We start from the raw sequence: 18,830 nt of genomic DNA, 5'->3' as shown, positions 1-18,830 counted from the left end.
ATAAATTTTTAAAAAAGTCTTCTATGTACCCATTGCAGCTTTTACTTTGCTTCTATTATATATAACTTATCAAATACTATTGTGCCCACCTGCTTTTATGTTCCTCACTCCCTAGAGTGGGGCTACTTGATGATCTCCCCTTTTATCTTCTTTGTACCTAGTGTTGGGCTTACTGAGTATCTTTTGAATGCAATAAATGTTGGAATCTGGTGAAAGGAAGTTGTTGTTGAGATGATCTTTTCTCTTGAGGAGACAGAATTTTGATGAAGGCAGCTCTCAGTGCACGATCATTTCCTGCGATGGACCCTCGGGTGGTTCTGCAGTGCTGTTAGGGCCAGATAATGGACAGGCAGACAGGTGATATGATATCTCTACACTGCGAAGAAGGGCTAAGCCTCCACATGTTTGCTCTCTGTAAGCTTTTGTGCAGAGATCCCAAAGGGGGATTGGATGCCAGAGATTTCTTTTCTAGTATTATTAAGTTAGGGAGCCAAGGAAGTATGAAGATGCCAGAGGAAGGGTCTTGCTATGTGTGCCAGGAGTGTCTTCATAAAGGAAGCAGGTCACCTACTTGTCATGACACCTGTCACATGCAGACAGTCAAAAGATTATTATTATTTCATAATTCTTATGATTGTATATTAGGGAACATGTCTTGAGACAGCTCAGTCAGTCGTAGTCTGATGTTTCAAAACGGGGTAGGAGTTGGGAGTCATATCTGCTGTGTTCCACATCATTGTGTCCCTTAGACAAGTCACCTCATCTGAGCAGTTTTCTGGTCAATATTCCTTTACCTTCTGTGAGATGGAGAAAATTATACCTACTCTGTACTTGTGGTGAGTGTCAGGTAGGTGAAAAGTGCCTAGCATAGTAACAACTTAGTAAATGAGAGCCATCATTTTTGTTACTGCTGCTGTTTTATTATTCAACAAGGCGGGGGCTTCAGTGTCTTCTAGGAAAAGTTGAATTTTGTTGTCCCACAAAATAGCAGTGATGCATCTCAAAATAACAATCACCTCCAGTTTCTGCCCATAAACTACCTAACCCTGGCTGTGTTTGTCCTCTGCTCTCAGGGCCTGAAGGGTAGTAGTGGATGGGGTAGATATAGTAAGCACCAGAATTATGATTTAGTGAGCCCTTACGATAGGGCAAATGCTGTGCTAATGTTTGACAAGGGTAATCTTGAATCAGTCTTGATGTAATTCCTGTGAGATAGGTACTATTATTATCTTTCTTTAATAGATGAGAAAATTGAGATGCATAGAAGTTAAATACTTTCTCAAATATATGTAGAAAAATGCAAGGCTGGAAACAAACCCAGTTCATCTGATTCCAGGACTTTTAATCTTAAGAACTTTTATACTGGATGTCAGTTAAGATGGCATGAAACTATCATTCCCCTTTCTAGAACCATATACTTGTGTTTTCTTTCCTCATTCCAAAGCACAGATAGATGCACTTTTGATGGCTAGTTTCTTACCATATTAGCAATCCCACCAGAGGTTAATGGTGAGTGTTCCCTCTACTGCTACCTTAGGGCCTTGCATTTAAATGAGTGACTGCAATTCCTGAGGTCCACCTTTCCAAGATTCTCATTCTTTACCATTTAACACATGAACTTTTTTGGTTATTGCATGCTGGTTTTGCCTGCTAGGTACTGGCTCAGTTTTGGCAAAGTCTTCAGTTTTGCCCTTACAGTAGTGTTAGTGCAGTTATTTGACTATTTGTTTCCACATTCACTCTTAATATTTTACCAATGCAGAAAACAGGCAAATTAAAATGCTCATACAAGTGGATAAAAAGTAGGGATCTCAAATACAGCAGAGACCAAAACAAAGAGGACTATTTCATTTTAATTGCATACTTAGTAGGTTGAAAGTAATTAATCATTTTAAATTGCAAAGGGGGAAAACAAAATTAAAGAACTCGTACAAAAATGCTAAGTATATTTTATCAAATACTTAAGTGTGATTAAAGATATATATCCATCCTTTCCATAACTGAGTGCAAGTCTGGATGTTTTCAGTCATGGAAACTACTTCAAATCATTTAAGCCTAGAGGAACTGACTGGCTTACACAGTTGGGAAGAATCTTGGGTCATTCCAGAAGTTACAGAAGAATTGAAGGAGCTAGGGAGGTGGGATGCAGAGCTGGGAGTCAGGGCCATGGTGTCCCCATTTGTTTTTCATTTCTGTTTATTTCTGATTGGCTTCATTCTGCAGACAGACTCTGTCCAGATGGCATAGGTAGTGGGGGAGATACCTACCAGCTCCTTGGCTTTATAACCTCATATTCAGCAACACCAGAGGAAGGAGAATCTTCTATTCACAGCATTTACATATCAGTCCCAGGGTGGATTCTGACTGGCTCTCCTTGGATACTACACTGACCCCTCTACCATCACTGTATCCAGAGTAAGGGAGTTACCATGATGGGTCAGGACAGGGTCACATGACCACTTCTGTGCTCAGGACGGCTCAGACTCTGTTACAGGAAGAAGCGAAATGGAGGGAAAACGTACCAGGCAGCCTAAACAGCACTCGTCACAGTCCATCCCTGAACGATTTTCCCTTCCCATCTTTCTTTAATTTTTCACTTTTGACTTTTGTGCAGTTTCATAGTAATTAAAAGAGAAGGACCAGTTGTACTGGTGGTCAGCCATCTCTGACAGAACCTCAAGATACTCAGCTGTATCAACCTCACTGAATAAATTGAATAAATAATTTACATTCTGTGCAAGGATCATACAAATAGTTTTGGCATGGTGGGAATTTGCATCCTTGCAGCCCATCCCTCTCTCTGAATGTGTATCCCTAGGCAGCAAAGTAGCGGCATCTGTTTTGAACACCTGGTGGCCTCCATCCCTCAAGGAGTTAAGCTGAAAGCTAAAGAAAATGAAAATGGTGCCAGGGACTGGAGGGACTTTGTTGAGTAGAGCCTTCTGGCTCTGAGTGACAAATGTGTTGAGATGTGAAGGAGAGAAATATGTATCCCATACAGATTTGTTTTTCATGTAAATAAGTGTTTTAGCCTCAAACTTTCTGGCATCTCATTATGCAGGTGACTTAGTCATTGACATGCACACAATTTGCATTTTCCCCCTTCTTTGCCAAAAGTGCAGGGACTGTAACTTGGCCAAATTACACGTCCTGGGTGCACAAACAGTAACGCACCATCTTGGGAGCATTCATAAATACCAGGGGATAGATCAAGCCAGAGTGGGACACAGGTCTTACTGATTTGTAGCATTAGGCTTTTCTAGAAAATTTTACCCTTTTTGATTGCTAGCATGTAGCCCATTTCTCATGTTATAGATACTTCAATGAGGCATGTCTGAGAGTGGGAATAGAGGGACGATATTAAAAATACTTAATATCCAATTAGGTTTGGACATTTGATCAGAATGGATGCTGGCCACAGTACTTGAATAGGATCTGAGGACATTCACAGTGCCAGCTATAAACCCTTTAGTTGCTGGGTCATGGAGAGGTAAGGAGGGTGATTCTAGGGCCATTTGGCAAGGTCAGGGCAATCATTATTTACTAACTGGTATGGCGAGATATGATTTACTAACTGATCTCCCTACTCTAGTACATTTGGGCTGACAAATGGCTCTTCTAGGCATGCAGGCATATGGACCTAGAGAAGTTTTTAGTAGACTTGACATCATACCCTGGGATAGCTGCCTAAGGAGCCCTAGGCAGTGGACCAGGCAAGACTGCAGGGCTGCCTTCCAGAGCTGCTCTTGCTTGTTTTCATTTTCAAATGGGAATTTGATTTAGGACCGGCCTTTGGTTTCTCCGAGACCTAGGAAGTAAACATTTCTCATTCTCAAAACCCACAAATTAATCATTTTTGCAAATCAGAGCTGAGCTCTGAGCCTCTGACCAGGAGGCCTGAGCCCGCTGGCCTCGGGAGCCTGGATTTGCCAGCATGGGCTGCTAATGCATATGCATTTGTTCTTCTTGTGGGAGCTCTGGCCCTGCAGGCTTCAAGGGGTGACGCTCTGCTCACTAATCATAATGCAATATCAGTGTTTTCTGCAAATCCCCTTATTATCTCTGCATCATTAGCAGTTTCTAAGCTTGTCTACAACTAATTTCACAGTGAATCTTATTTCTACCCAATATTTTAAATAAGCTATCATGCCAGGCAGCAGCTGACATGCCGCTGAGAAAAAGCAAATCAACCTAAAAGCGGGCTTTCGAACAGCCTCCGACAATTAAGCTTTAGGTCATCATTTAAGGTGGAAGAATGTGGCAAGTTTGTAGAATAGTCCCTGCCTCTGACCTCAATTTATTTAGCCATTCCTTAGTCATTAGAGAAGTGATCTCTAGAACGAGGTTTCCAGGGGTCTCATTCCTGCTCTGCTACTTCCTACAGGTGACCTGTAGCATTTGAAATAATATTGCTGTGCCTCAGATAATAGTAATATCTACTCATGGGGTCATATGAGTGAATGTTTATAATGTGTTTAATGTATTGTATCTAGTATATCGAACACCTAGTATGTGTTCCATAAATGCAGTTTCTATTCTTTTTCATTCATTTATGAACTATTCACTGAATGATCCCAATTCATTATGAACTATTCACGAAATGTGCCTGGTACTATACTGGGAACTGATACCCTTTGGCCACTCTTTACTTCTGGTCAGTCCAGTAATTCACTGAGTGGGCTGAAGAATCCTGTGAGGGTGGAGAGAGTTGCATACATTCAGGCAGCAGTAAGAGAGAACTCAGGTTCCCATGTTGAAGAATTTCTGTCCCTGGTTGTGTGGTAAGGAAGCAGGAGAGCTGGGTTTATACCCACTCTGGGTTCTGGGAACTTTTCCTACCCCTTAGCTATGGTCAGCTGTAATCCCTCTTCGGCTGAACACCAAGCCTCTTTAAAAAGGTACCTAAGATGGGGCGCCTGGGTGGCTCAGTAGGTTAAAGCCTCTGCCTTTAGCTCGGGTCATGATCCCAGGTCCTGGGATTGAGCCCCGCATCAGGCTCTCTGCTCAACCTGCTTCTCCGCCTACTTGTGATCTCTATCTGTCAAATAAATAAATAAAATCTTAAAAAAAAAAAAAAAAAAGGTACCTAAGAGTCCAGTTTTCTGAAATGTTTCCACACTGAAGATGTAGAAAGTTCAAGGCTGTTCCATCTTTTGGGCAAAATGGACAGCCCTTCTGTCCTCATCCCTGGTCCTCACAGGAGATCTATTTTTCTAAATATCTGAAAGCAACACAGAACAGCAACTATTATGGAGAAATTTCTATTCTTACATACAATGCTAAGTGTGGTACATACATGATTATTTAATACCCTCTGTAAGCCCTACGGAGGGGACACAATCATTACTGCCATTTTATAGCTAAGAAGATTGGGGCTTGGAAAGATTACTTGCCCCCAACCACCCAGATAGTAGGTTGGAAGAACCTAGAGCCCAACCTAGACTTTCTGATTCTGTCACCACTATCCTACCCCTCCACATGATATGGCTTTGACTAAAGATACTAAAGGTTGTTTGATCAAGGTGGTTTGTGAGCAAACAGTCCAGGCGTCAGGGTGGCTGCCTGGTGAATAGCCAGCCTGATTTTGTAGGCTGGAGTTTGCAGGGGCTTCCATTCCATTTTCCTTCACCTCTACCTGCTGTTGCCTGGAATAATCTCTCTGCCACACCCTTTGTTCCTCTCAGTAAACACACTGCTCCCCTGGAAGTGATCCAGAATGGTGTCTTTCGGGTCTAAAGGAAGTATGGGAAAGTAGGACTGAAACTGTCTCCAACCCTCCCCCACCCCATAACATCCAAAGTTAATATATTTTTTATTCCCGTAGATTCTAAATGGGGAAGTTTAGAATGGGAGAAAGAAGGGAACTGCTTTTTCCATTTACTGTCTGCCCCATGGATACTGGCTTTCTATGTCATAAAGCTTCAGTAGGACACTGTGAGTTCCAGAGGCATAGGACAGAGAACAGCAGAGTTCGATTTTACGCTGAGTGGTCTCAGATCAAGCAGGAAGTGCTTTGACACTTTTGGTTCCTCTTCACCATATCGTTCCTCTATGTACAGCAAATCCTATATCTCCTATAAAACTCAATTCAAATGGCTCCTTCTTTATGATGCCTTCCTTGATTCCTACGGAAAGTGCCCTTCCTTCCTGCAGCAGGTCACTGTAGGAGGAAGGAATAGCATACTCCTTCAGAGGAATTGGGTCTCCTAAGAATTCTGAGCTCGGTTCTCTTCCCCTACAGGACACCTCCCACCCTCCCTCATCTAGTTACTTATGTGTGTGAGATTCCTAGATTTTTTTTTAGACTATGGGCTGAGTTTTTATTGCATCTAACTCAGGATGGGCTTGGTCCTTTCTCTGGCTTCCTGTCACAGTACATATTCTAGAATTGTATGTGTGCAAACTCATGCATGTGTATACAGGAAACACCCTCAGTGAGGGCACAGTTGTATGGACAAAGAACTACATAAAGGCTGGGACGTCAAAGATCTAAGCTGTTATTCTCACAAGTATGACTTTCTGGGTATGTCTCGTTCATAGATATATTTTATTTGCCTGCAGAGTTGTTGACATTTTAGATTTACTTGTCAATGTTTTGAAACTAGGAGGTTTAATAAGAGTCTTCTCTTGGAAATCAGAAGGTCTAGTGACAATGGTTCCATATCCCAACCTGACACTAGTCAACGGGACTTGGGTAAGCAGCTGGCCCCCTTCAGAAGGCGGATGGACTCTGTTTACTACAGTCTCCACCACTTCTTATTGCTTCCCCAACACTGAGTGTCAGGGTCAGTTTCCATTCATTAGCACTAAGGCTGCCATTTTTATCTGTCCTGCTTCACTCATGAATGTGACATCAGGCATTTGAGTGGAACCAGATGACTACGTTTACTTGGTTTGTTTGGCAGACTGTAGGCATGGTCTCAAATTCCCTGGGTTGATGTCATTCTGTTCTCCTTGTTATCATTGTCAATTCATTCGTCTGGTGTCTTTGAAGTTGCACAGTATTTGGTAATAAGCTATTTTCTGCTAAGGTAAGAAGCATTATGCTAACCAGACAGACAAAGCATGAGCCTTGCTTTCCCATCAGTGGTGGTCTCCAGGCATTTGACTCTTTTTTCTGTGGTGCTGGGTGCTGCATCTGAGGGTGATCATATTAGCCTACTTTTGCCGTATAAAGAGCCTAGAGAACTAGGAAGAATGCAAAGGGGACTTCTGTAGCAGCTAAGGAACAGAAGTGGCCCTTGCCTGGTTGTGGAGTCCCATTCCTCAACACAGAGCTGGGCTTCATCACTCTGAAGAATCTACACAAATGAGTTTATTTTGGAGAAAGGTTCATTTTATCATATGCACATACACATGCATGCACAAATTGCGTAGCTGTTACTAGATTTCATTCTAAGGGCTGAGCATTATGTTGGTGTCAGGAGGGGGTAAGGGTGGGGGGATGACAGAGTCCCCGATTTCATGGAGAATGAACTCTAGCAAGGAAAGACAGGTAAACAAATGGGTATATGATACAATGTCAGATGGTAGTGAATGCTATGAAGAACCACAGAATGTGGTGGGAAAGAAACAGGGGGTGCTGTTTTAGATAATGGTGAACAGGAAGGCTATTTGAAGAGATGGTACTTATCCAGGGCCTTGCACAGGGCGACTGTGCCACCAAACTCCTGGGGACACCACTCATATTGTACATTGGAGTCAGACGCCATGGGGGCCTACCATTTATGTTGCTTGCCACATGAATGGTGCCCTCTAGGGGTGTTCCCTTCAACGGGTTGGGAAGTGAGCCTGAGCAGAGAGCACAGTAAAAGCCCATGTCTTGGAGTATGCTTGCTGTGTTTGAGGAACAGCAAGGAAGCCAAAAACAGGGTGATGGGGGAGGTCCTGCCTGAGAATTGTCCAGGACTCTGTTCGTGAAGGGCTTGAAAGACCAGAGAATCTCAAATTTTAATGTGCATAGGAATCTCCCAGGGATTTTGCCAAAATACAGATTCTGGTTCAGTGGGTTTGAGGGGAGGCTCTAGATTCTGCATTACCAATGAATTCCCAGGTGTCTGGACCTCCCTTTGGGGGGCAAGGCTAGGGGCCATGTCTGGACTTAGGGAAAGCCACTGGAAGGGTCTCGGTCTGGTGGTTTATTCTGCCTAGCTGAAGAATCATTTGCTTTAGAGTCCAAGTACTCATCAAATCAGTCCATAAGGGAGCATTTTTGATCCCTTCACTGCCCAAGCAGGCAAAGGGAGGCTGCTGGGAGAGATAAGGAAAGGTTTATTTGTGTAGCTACTCGAACTCCGGGCTGTTTATAGTCGATGAATATCTGTCTTTAAGCAGCTGTGTGAATTATCCGAAATACATGAAAGCAATCCATTCGAGATCAAAATCCTTAATTCCAGACCTTTCCAGGTTGATACGTCTTAAAAGAGGGAGGTTTGGTAACATTGTTGAACATTAATTAGGTAACACTTGTGCAGGACTTGGAGGATGAAAAGCCTTCTGTGTGTAAGTGCTCGGGAGCGCGGCTGTGAAACGGTGCAATCTGAGTCTGGGATTGAAATGAAAATTTCACATAAGCAAGTGCTCGTCCCCATCAGGTGCGGTGATTGGAGATTGTGCAAGTTTGAATGTGCCTAGTCACCCCCCTTCTCCCCAGCAGCACAGCCTCAAATCCTGCTGAATAGAAACCAGCATGCAGATGAATGGGGAATTTACTAGAGGTAATTACAGAAGGAAGGAGGGAGGCCCCATGTGCTCCCGGGAGAGAAGGGGGGTCTTTCTTTTTCCTTGTCACAAAGGACTGTTTTCCTCTGATGGTGTTCTTGTAGCCTGTGTTCTACCCAGGGCTTGGTCAGAGGATGGGAAGGCCATCCATGGTTCCTAGAAGAGTCTCTATTCAAAAGCAAGGAATCCCTCACTCACCTGTCGCTACCTGTGTGCCTACGCGGTCTTCCTTTTCAGTTCCTCTTAGGGCTGATCCAGTCCCAAGAGAAGGGTGAATGGTACTCCTGGGGTTCCCATGCTGCCCTGCAAACCCACTCCTCCTCTGGCAAGGCCTCCTTCAGTCATGCCAGACTTGATGCCCAAGGCTGTCCACTGCTGCCTCTGGGAGGGACTTCTTGGAGGCCTGGCAGGAAGTGAAAAGGTTATGTCTTCATGTTAGTATTTAATTTGTTCCCTCTTCTCCAGGTCATCTAACATGACGAGGCACTCTGTGTTACCTTTTAAAGATCTCAGCAAAAATCCTCCATCGCAGGTATATGCTTTGATCATCACTTCTGTGGTAGATGTGAAAACAAAACAAAACACACCGGGATCGGGATAGTAAGGAAACTTTCTAAAAGTTGTAGAGCACATGAGCAGAGTAGTCCTGCCATTAACCCAAGACTGCTTCTTCACAAGAACAGCTGTGGCTTCTAGGCTACTCTTAGTCATCTTTTTGCTGGGGCATTGTTGGTCTCTGCTCATTTCCTTGGGCACTAAGACAGCCGGCCAAGCCTCATGCAGTATTTCATTCTCAATGCCCGTGTATATGTGGGCTTGGCTCCACTTTCCCCAGGAACACAAGAAAGCTTCCAAAAACCACCAAGTTGGGTTGTTCTTTTTTTTTTTTTTTTTTTTTTAAAGATTTTATATATTTATTTGACAGAGACAGCAAGATAGGGAAAACAAGCAGGGACAGAGGGAGAGGGAGAAGCAGGCTCCCCCATCAAGCAGGAAACCAAATGCAGGGCTTGATTGTAGGACTCTGGGATCATGACCTGAGCCAAAGGCAGATGCTTAATGACTGAGCCACCCAGGCATCCTAAGTTGGGTTGTTCTTTTGTGTACCTGATCTCACAAACCCAGCCTAGGAATATCCAAAAGTCAACCTTCCATCAGTTAGGGCAGTGAATATCTCTTGATTTATTGTTGTCAAGCACTGTTGAATCACAGCAAGATAGTTTTAGGTACAGGGTCCCCCTCCTGATGGCACTTAAAGTATGATTTGATGTCCTATTGTCTACTTTACCCACAGCATGAGTCTTCTCAGATGGGGGTGATGGCACCCTCTATTTTATTTATTGATTCTTTTACCAGCTCAAGACTCTTCATTCCACTGATGCTGGTGGCAGAAGCTTTCCAGCCATCGGTGTCCCTGAATCACAGGTTAAGCCAATAACGTGCCAGCCATGAGAAGGGATTCACACGGAACCAAGCTCAGCCTGCACGCACATAAACAATATGAATAAAAATTAACTTAAAAATCTTTTCTCCCTCCTTAACAATGACATTATACCAATGGGGCCACTTAATTTCTTACATTTGTACCTTTTCAAAAGGGCCCGCTGTTTTACGATGTCAAATGTGACCTTTACAACAAAACGTGCAAACTGCGTTGTACACAGAGGACTCTTCGAAGCTAGTAATTTTCATGATGCAAATTTCAGAGCACAATGAGCCCATTAACCAAATTAGCAATTCATAAAAGCAAAAGTTCATGGTCAGGAAACAATCGCGTCTTTTCATAAGGTATAATTTTAGCCCATTGTAGAGTTAAAGTGTTTTTTTTCCCCTTAAAAAAAAAAAAAGTAAATTAAGGCTCTAATTAAATAGGTTAAAGCTATATATGAAAGAGAATGCAGTTTATGTACAAGAAAGTGAATTAGTGATTCATAAGAAGCCAAAGATCCTTGATGAGGGCATAGTTAATGTATTGCGAATGTGAATGAATGATTTTGACCATTGTGCAAAGGAAGGAAACACCCGTGGTGGTGATGTTGGCCCAAGGGAGAATTTTGTAGGGCACGTTAAATACTCTGTACTCCATAACCACTTACATTACACACTCCAGGGATATGAGTCAGGGTCTTTTGCCCAAGATACTCCCATTTTCAGGAACACAACTGATTTTGAAGCAGGTAGGGCTGGGAGATATGACATTGGCAATGTTTAGGATCCTCTGTCTTTTCCTCCAAAAATGGGGGCGGGAATAGAATACTATGCATTGCACAGCCTCATTCTCTTGATTAACTGAAATTATGTATATGAAAAGCCCCCACGATGCCTGGATAATACTCCATTGTATGTTTATGCCACATTTTGTTTGTCCACTCATCAGGTGATAGATATTTGGTTGGTCTCTACATTTTGAGTATCATCAACAATGTTGCTCTGTATATTCGTATATAAGTTTTTGTTCGGGATGGATACCTAGAAAGACCAAAGTACTGATACATACCACAATGCACATGAACCTTGGAGACCTGATGCTTAGTGGAAGAACCCAGACACCAAAGGTCCCATATTCTCTGATTCCATTTACATGAAATGTCCAGAAGAGGGAAACCTGTAGAGACAGAAAGCAGATGAGTGGTTGCTAGGCACTGGGAGGTTGGGGGAGTGGGGCATGAGTGCTGATGGATACAGGATTTCTTTTCAGATTGATGACAGTGTTTTAGAACTAGGGGGAAGTGATGCTTGCAGACACCGAGTATACTAAATGCTACTGAATGGTGCACTTGAAAATGGTTGATTTTATGTTTGGGTATACTTCTATGTTATGTGATTTTTACCTCAATTAAAAGAAAAAGCCCCCATGTGAATTGGAATAGGTTCTCCAGGTTGGCTTATTCATGTTTTGTGAACTTCCTTGAGACAAAATTTGTGTTTGCTTTCTTTTGAAAGCCCTGGTTCTCAGCATATGCTTGATAGCTTGTAGACCTTTTGCAAAGAGCACCAACCACCATAATAGTTAACTTGCATTAAGTACATATGACATACTGGCTACTGAAGTAGATCCTGTTCAAGAATGAGGAGATGGTGGGGCGCCTGGGTGGCTCAGTGGGTTAAGCCGCTGCCTTCGGCTCAGGTCATGATCTCGGGGTCCTGGGATCGAGTCCCGCATCGGGCTCTCTGCTCAGCAGGCAGCCTGCTTCCCTCTCTCTCTCTCTCTCTGTCTACTTGTGATCTCTCTCTGTCAAATAAACAAATAAAAACTTAAAAAAAAAAAAAAAAAAAAAAAAAGAATGAGGAGATGGAGAGTTTGTTCTCCCAGCTCCTGGGTGCTTCGGCCAGTAAGAGAAGAGCAAGCAGAGTGGAGACCTGCCATGCCAGAGAGTCACAGGTAGGCAGCATCGCATGGGGGAGGGGCTTGCCAGGGGCCTGGACAGACAAGGAGAGCTCCGGGTGATGGTTGAAGGACTGCAGGGAGAAAGAGAGGGCAACAGCATAGGGGCTCTGAGGGGAGGGTGTACATATAGATGTTACTCCTCTGAGATACACTGAATCTGTGCTCCCCTTCTAAGATACCTTCATTGTTCTGAAATGCTTACCAGATCTGTGTGTGTATGTTTAATGTGTCAGTGGACAGGGGCAGGCCTTCAGGCAGCCCAGTTATATTTGGGTTACACATGCACCATTTCACTGAATATGATCCTCCCTGGGTTTATCAATAAAAATGGTCATTCACCCAGTTTGTAAGTGGAACAGCTGGGATTTAATCCTATTATATGTCCTCAGATGAAATTAGATTTTAGATATACCAGAAAGCTCCCTTTTCTCTTAAATGAGCTACATTTGCCACAAGTAAATATGATTCTTAGTTTCAAGTTGTTTCTTCATCTGTGAAATATAAATACTATTGTCTGCTTTGGGGGGTTATTATGAAGTCAATAGAGACAGGTTATTGAAAGGTTGTGGTACACAGTAGGTGCTCAGCAGGTGTTGGTCTTTCTTCTGACACCTCCCCTTCCTCTTCTCCCCTTACCTTTAATTCTCCTGTCCTGGAGGAAGAGGGAGAGGAGAGAGAGAGAGTAGACCCCAGTAAGAGAGATGTTTGTCTGGTTATTAGTTTAGGAAGGACTACACCATGGCTTAGCAACATAGAGAAGGAGGATCAAGACCAAATCCAGCCCTTACTCTGCTCTAGGGCCTGGTAGAAGTTGCCTGGCTTCTCTGAGCCTCAGTTTACCCATTAGGTAACGGAGGTAACAACGCCATCTCCTCACATAGGATAGTTCAAAACCAAGTAAGGAAATGAATGCCAAAGTCTTCAGAAAACCCTAATGTACTACGAGTGTGTGGTACACTGTGCCAGAAAAGGAGAAAGTAGAGTAAAATGTACGGTTTCATTGAGGCCAGTGGGTCTTATCTGAGGGTGATTTTTGCCCCCAGTGGACACTTGGCAATGTCCATGTCACAACTGGGAGTGACATGCTATTGACATCTAGTGGGTGGAGGCCAGGGAGCTGCTAAATATCCTACAGGGCATAGGACAGCCGCCCCCTCCCAACCTTCCCCACCCTGTGAAGAATGATCTACCCATAACGTCAGCAGTGCTGAGGTTTCAACCTCAGACTGATTTAGAAAGGAAGAAATAATACATGGAGATTTGGACACGATATGACTGAGTGTGGAGAGCTAGCTTTTCTTTTGTACACAGGCACCCCCTTTTTTAAATTAAAAAAACCCCAAACAAATGTAGGGGTGCCTGGGTGGCTCAGTCAGCTAAGAGTCTGACTTTTGATTTCAGCTCAGGTCATGATCTCAGGGTCCTGGGATCAAGCATCCGGTCGGGCTCCTTGCTAAACGAGGAGCTGGTTTGAGAGTCTCTTTACCTCCTCCTCTGCCCCTACCCCTGCTTGTGTGTGTGCATTCTCTCTCTCTCTCTCAAATAAACAAAATCTTTAAAAACAAAGGTTAAAAAAAACAAAAACAGATGTAGTTTAAAGGTACATGAAAGTACAAGATAATGTAAAGAAAATGGAAAATGACTATGTTCTTACCACCCCAAATCAGCAGTTATCTCTCTCCTAATTTTTTTTTTTTTTTGGTCAAAGATTTTATTTATTTATTTGAGAGAGAGAGAGAGATCACAAGTAGGCAAAGAGGCAGGCAAAGAGAGAGGGAGAAGCAGGCTCCCCGCTGAGCAGAGAGCCTGATGTGGTGCTCGATCCCAGGACCCTGAGATCATGACCTGAGCCGAAGGCAGCGTATTAACCAACTGAGCCACCCAGCCGTCCCCCTCTCCTAATATTTTTAATGAAATTTAAAAAATCACAGATGAGCTACCCTCATCATCTTCCTTTCTCATCTCCCTTTCTTTCTGTAGAGATGCAGCCTTTCTCATGAATTTGTATTTTCTGCTCATTTTTTGGTACTTCACGAATACTAATAACCATGGCCAAAGAATTATGTGGATTTACATTTTCCCCCGGTGAACACAGGTGGAATGGTAAACATGCAACTTACTGTTTTTCACTCAACCATTGCTCCTGTTGACCACATGTGCGTGGGGTTGGATTCAATCTGGATCCTTTCAGTCTGGTTGAGAAGGCTTGAATAAGACTTGCTGGTCCCGATGTGCAGATCATAGAGCAAAGTGAACTACCTCATTGCAGTGGGGTGGTATTCCTGTTCCTGAGAATGCTCAGCATGTGGAAGATAAGTCCAGGAGACTAGCTGAGGGTAGATTCTCTGTAAATACCACATCTCTCTCTCTGTTCAGCATTGGCCATCTGGGCTGCTTAAGTAAACACAGACTTGGAGGGCAACCTGGGGTCCTTACCGACGAGCTGCCACATTATTTTTCCTCTCGGTAACCTCTGTGGTTTGGACAGGGCCTCCACAGCCTCCAGCCCTGCACTCTGGGTGAGATGTTCTCAAGATGAGACTCTCAATCTTAGCCGCACAAACAGACCAGTTCTTGGGCCGGAGACGTTGACGCTGACAACGCCGTGAGACGTGAAGTGCCCTTTCTGGGCTTTCTGGCCACACTCGTCACCCTCTTCAGAGGCAGCGGTGGCTGTGGAGGTTTGGGGCAGAGGGAGGGTGCCCTGTGGAGTGGCACCTTCTTCATTCTGGTGTCCTGCCCTTGGTGGGGGAGAGGTGGGGTGAATGTTCAGTCTGCATTTTCTAGAGACAGAGATAGAAAATAAAGCAGCCGCTTCCTGCTATTAAACAGGAGTGTGATTAGTTATAGGAAAATCAATTCATTCTTTGGCTTTGGGGAAAGCTTTTAAGTGTGAAAGGGGATGCTAATCCCCTGGGAAATGATTTTTAAGCAAAACTGCCTCAGTTCTGCCAGCTGCTTAGATAAACACCAGAGGGGAGGGGAAGGCTTTTCTCTCCATGTAACAGGGGTTCCAGAGGATCCTTCTCTACTCCCTTCCTCCCTCTCTCCCAGCATCCTTCCCTCTGTCCCTCCATCTTTTTCTTCCTTCCTCCCTCACACATTTATTGAGCACTCACTGCATGCTTGACAACAGCTAGAAATGGTCTTTGTTCTCATGGAGGATGGGGCAGTGGGGGGCAGGGCCAGACACCCAGCAGGTGAATGGTATATAGAGAATGCCTTAGGGCAGTGCTGAGTGCTGTGTCTCCCCTCATTCCTCTCTCCTTTTATTATCCCGTCCTTTCCCTCTGGTTTATCCTTTTTTTTTTTTTTTTTTTCCTTTTCTTTCCTCCACGGTCCCCCTCGGCTTCCATTTCTCTCTCTCTTTTTCATTCCCTTCTTTTCGCCCCCTTTTCCTGGGGGAGAGTCTTAGCATCTTAACAACCATCCCTGAAGTGACCTGCAGAGTGTTGATTGGACACAGGTATGCCCTCTGCAGTTCACCCCATGCAGGGCACACAGAATCCTGCCTCCTGGCGGCTCCCAGAGCTGCAGCACCCAAAGCACAGATTCCCTTTAGGACCTGTATCAATTTCTGCCTTCCCAGGACTGTCAGGAGTCAGTATCCCTTTGGGAGAAAGAACACCCTTTGTTTTGTCCTATGCATGACCTTGCTCAGCCCCACTCATACTCTGGTACTCCGTCTATGGCACCATGTTCCCAGTGTCCACCTGTGAGCCATTTCGGCCTGCCTGTGTCCACACTGGTTTCCATCCTGTCCTCAATCTTCCATGCTTTTCTCTCTGGACATACATAGGGAGTGCTTGTTACATAATTTCTTCTAATCAATCTTGCCCAAACATAAATTTCATTTGCATATCAGTGAAAGGGTGTAATGATAACAAAATATTTTTAATAATGATGATGATGATGATGATGGTGTTTATAGAGCTAACATGGCCTGAGAGATTACTGATCATCAGATATCATGTAGGGCTTCATTTATTTGATCTTATTTACTTTTTACAACAACCCCAGAAAGTAGCTGCTGTCCATCAACCCTTGTTGTATAGGTGGGAAAGCGGGCTCAGTGAGATTAACTAACTTGCCCAAAGTAGCAGATCTGGGAGGTGAGGGCATATTTGTTGGACCACAAAGCCTGTGCACTTAACCCCTGGCTTTCCTACCTCTGTGGCATAGTAGGATCACATGTTATAGCACATTAAGAAAAGTTAGTTTTACTTTTCAGCAGAATCCTTACTCAGCAGTAAGTGACAAGGAGTGGTGACAAGATCATATTTGTGTAACCTTTTTGTGCTTTTCCAGGACTATATGATTCGGACTTCCATTCCTGAAGTCTTTGCATATCCCGCTCCGGGCCCCCCCCGAGCCAGCCACCCAACATTTAGAACCTTAGCTAGGACTGGTAGGTGCAGATGTCCAGCTACTTGGAGGATGCACTGTGTCCCTTTTAGAGAGGTATGGGGGCCTGAACATAGAATTTGGAATAAGAGAGACTGAAATCAAAATCCCTGTCACTTCCTAGCTATAGGACTTTGGATAGATTATGAATCTCCTTTTCCTGGCTTAGCTATCTCATCTGCAAAAGTTTTCTGAGTCCAGGGTAACTGTAAGGGCTATTGGGTTATGCAATGTAATATACTTGGCATATAAGTGGTTGACATCACCGCTGTCCTTTCTCAGGGCAGGTGTGAATGGTAACCCTCCTACCAGAACTCTCTCGTCCCCATCCTGTATATGCACATGAGCTCACTTTTGTGAAGTTGTGGGTTACTGAACTGAGCGTTGGGCTTGGGATGACTGCCCCCTGCCTGCTTACTTTGGGCATCCCTCCTCTTTTCCTGCTTCATAAGTAATTGTCTTTCTCTCTTCGGAATGCTTGACTTCATGGGCAGGTGCCAACTATGGGAGATACTATTCATTTTCCAAAAGCTTAGAGTTGCTCATTTCCACAGGCCAGGGCTGGGGTGGCTCAAGCCCAGCTGGTTTTCTCACAGCCACTGAGTCTAGGCCATATGTGCCCTTTCAAAAAGGATGCTGAGTTCAGGAGGCTGTGCAAGGCTCAGCCAAAGCCAGCAGGCAGGAGGGCTTCTCTCAGCTCCTGAAAGATGAGGAGATAAGTCCAGTGTCTGCTCGTCTATCTTCCTGTTCACTTTGTGGATGTTCTGAGGTCCCATCTGGTCAGTCACTTACTCAGCAGGATGGGCAGGTGGGGGCCCAGCTGGTGTGAGCTTTTGGTTGATGAGCCTGATGTCAAGAGTTCGACACCTGCAGTGAAAAGTACATAGACTTTACGGTCAGATACATCTAAGTCAAATCGTAGCTCCTACCATGCTCTTGCTTTGTCACTGTAGACAAGTGAATTTATTCTCTGGGCCTTGGTCCTCTCATCTGTGAAATGGACTCATAATTACCACTTCTGAAGATTGTGACTGTTCACTGAGATAATACATGTAACATGCTTCAAGGTGTTCTTTGGCCCACAATCTTTGGTCCACAATCAGTGATGTACAAAGCCTGCCCATATCAACTTCTGACAGTTTATGGCTAATTTTTTTTTTTTAATCTTTCAAGGTGGTGTTAAGCCATTGTGTCCTGAAATCAGTTATGCATAGTGGGAATATTTACACTATGGAAATCAGCCAACACTACAAATCAGGGCTCCCCCAACCTCCCAGAGCCATACAACTGGACGTGGAGATTGCTTAGGGAATGTTGTTTCTTTGTTTTCCCTTGCAGCTACGTTCTCTTCTCCAGTTCAGAGCTACCCAGAAAGCACAGTTATTTCTGGGCCAGCCTGGCCTATACTGGATGTGAAAACACTCTGTGCCTTTCCCACCCAACCCTCCTGAGCCTCTCAAAGTCCTAGGTTCTTTCATATCTCCCTCAGAATTTGCTGTGACAGACTGGGGCTGATGTAGTATAGTTCCCCTAGGATCCTATTCCCTAGTGGGATGTGACTTTCCCTCCTGCAGCCCCTGTAGCCTCCCTCTCCTCTCCCACCCCCGATCTTCTGGCTTCCATTACATTCTATCTCTATTTGTAAATTCCCAGAGGGTAGAAAGGGTAGTAGTGCTGTTCCTTATCCCAGCACCCTTTCAGCACTGAGGACAGCTCTCAACGGCCAGTAGAGGCTCTCCTGTTCTGGATTATATACTACAGCGCATTGCATTGCAGTCTGAGTCCAGCCTGCACTTCCTACCCCAGACCGCCCTTCCCAGATCCAACGGACAGTGCATCACTGGGCCGTATCTGTCTCCACATCTAAGAGAAAAGTCTAAGGGCAGGGCTGACTGGTGGTGCCATCTTCAAATGTGACCCATTTAATTAATATCTGGAATTTAGTTTCCACAAAGGTAGCATTTGCACACCATCTTAACTCCAGGTCCAGCATGATGCCTGGGACAATGGCTAGAAGAATGTTTAACTCTCATAAATATTTGAATTAACGAATAATAATGTGCAACTTCTTTGTTCTCTTTTAATAAGCCTTTGGAAATAAAACAAGAATGAGATGAATATCTCTTTGAAAAGTGTGATTGTGTAGTTAGAACATGCGGTAGTTACAGCATTTTCCTTTCCGTTATGTCAGTGTCATGCTCTTCTACACAGTCTCTTCCAGACATGCAGCTTTCATAGACCTTTTTAGAAAAAATAAAAAGATATCAATAATTCCTTTCCTAGGAGCTCTGAGATCTTCTCACTACCACTGTAAATA

This window comes from Enhydra lutris, unplaced genomic scaffold, assembly GCF_002288905.1.
Source record: "Enhydra lutris kenyoni isolate GAN:26980312 unplaced genomic scaffold, ASM228890v2 scaffoldscaffold45, whole genome shotgun sequence".
NCBI classification, from domain to species: domain Eukaryota; kingdom Metazoa; phylum Chordata; class Mammalia; order Carnivora; family Mustelidae; genus Enhydra; species Enhydra lutris.
Note: the sequence above shows the minus strand (reverse complement) of the source record.